This window comes from Aethalodelphis obliquidens, unplaced genomic scaffold (assembly GCF_003676395.1).
Source record: "Aethalodelphis obliquidens isolate GAN/ISIS:26980383/991018 unplaced genomic scaffold, ASM367639v1 scaffold19, whole genome shotgun sequence".
In the NCBI taxonomy this organism is placed as follows: Eukaryota; Metazoa; Chordata; class Mammalia; order Artiodactyla; family Delphinidae; genus Aethalodelphis; species Aethalodelphis obliquidens.
Window position 1 is genome coordinate 17721926 of NW_020837963.1, and position 1721 is coordinate 17723646.

General features: G+C 35.9%; 1 protein-coding gene across 1 annotated transcript in view; it reads left to right on the plus strand.

The window, feature by feature from the left end:
• The first annotated feature begins 392 nt into the window (after window positions 1-392).
• Window positions 393-1721, plus strand: part of LOC113626823 (plasminogen activator inhibitor 2-like) — a 19420-nt gene continuing 18091 nt past the window's right edge. The window contains exon 1 of the mRNA XM_027118712.1: window positions 393-517. The gene's annotated coding sequence lies outside the window, so the exon portion shown is untranslated. The remainder of the gene's footprint in view (window positions 518-1721) is intronic.

Consider the following 1721-nt stretch of genomic DNA (forward strand, 5'->3'; position numbering starts at 1 on the left):
AATTTATAAGGAAGAAAAGTGGTATTTTTTTTCTTTCCATTCCCAAAGCATTGCTTGGGGGCGGCTTAGATTCAGAAGAGAAAGGATTCCATTACTTTTAAGTATTGCAAAGAGCTCCCAGGCCACCCTTGTCAAAAGACAGAAGGGATGTTGCAGAATTTGGTACTATGAGAACAAGTACCAAACAACAATTTCGTACTGTGAGAACAAGAACAAACAGGAGCTGACAGGTTTTAGCTAGTTTTACAGGCATGTGTAGATATTGCCAAATTCTTAAGTTTCTGAATGACGTCAACCCCCCAACAAATTTCTTAAATGATGCCTTAGCAAACAAGCAATTCTATCCTAACGATGTGTTTCTGAGTAAAATGTTGACTCACTCAAAGGATACAGATTAGAAAGAGAGAGAAGAAAATGCTCTGTGGGAGGGGCAGAGCTTTATAAAACCAGTCATCGCCATGCCTGAACTCTTAACAACTCTCAGAGGACTGTTTCTTGTCAGACAGAGAATAACCAGGTATTTCAGTCATTTCCATGTCTATCTCTATGAAATATGGTTTTATTTTGCACACTGGTATTATTAATATAATGAAAATTAAAATGTGGGATGTTTTTAGAAGATGGGTGAAAATTCACTGGTGTTTTCTTGTTTTGTTGTTTGTTTGAGAATATTTTAGTTCTAGATTTGAATTAAATTTATAGCAAGACCTAATCTTAAATCTCAGAGGCCAGCAAAGGCCTGTGTAACATTCATCAAACCAAAAGGTACATTTAGGTTGTGATGTCAATTTTACCAAACAGCTTAGAATGTGTATATTCTTTACTAGTTAGTGTTTGGCACTGAACTTGATGAGAATAGCTAGACCAATTAAAATGTATTAATTTAGCAACTGAAAGTAATCTATAAATTGTGTATACATATAATAAAGGCAAAAAAGATGACTCAGTTTTTAATCTAAAACAATCAGAAATTAAGCAGGAAGCTGGGTTGGGTCAGTTCAATACCAAAATACCTTTATTGAATTTAGTTCAATAATCAGTCAATCTAGTGAGAGGGGAAAAAATCAGCCAAATTAGTTGCTGGATTGACTGAAGTAATAGTTCAGTAATAGTAATAAATCATTTAATACCCCATAGACAAACAATTACTCATGATGAAAGTCATCAAATATCAGAAAATGTCTTTACTTTTGTGGAGGGAGAATTTGGTAATTTGAAAGGGAAATTTCCTTGAAGTTATTGTTTTCTCTGTGTTCTCATTAATTTTTGTGGTCAATTTCAGAATATCTGCACCGTGTCGTTGCAAAAAAAATTATTTAAAATGCTACAGCAAACTGAAATCTAACCTGCGATGCCAACGAGCACAGCAACTGTTGTAGTGGCTCTGGCAGCACCTCCCAAGTTCTTTGTCACCTGTGCCAAGTTTCAGTGGCACATCTGTCAACTTGTTTTACAGGAACGGACACAGACATCATGGAGCCCAGCCCCACATATGCTTTTCATCCGTTTGTTCTTCTAAAGAGAATATTCAATGTTGATTAGGAATATAACCTCCGGAAGCTGATAAAGTTGTGTAACTCTGGTGTTAAGAAATTCACAACAGGTGCTACCTAAGAGGTTATGCTATCTGATGTCACTCAGTGATTCAGTTTTACATGGTCTTCTTAGGCAGACTCTCACCTAAATGTAAGGTGTGGATTTGTTAGAGAATCAGAAGACAC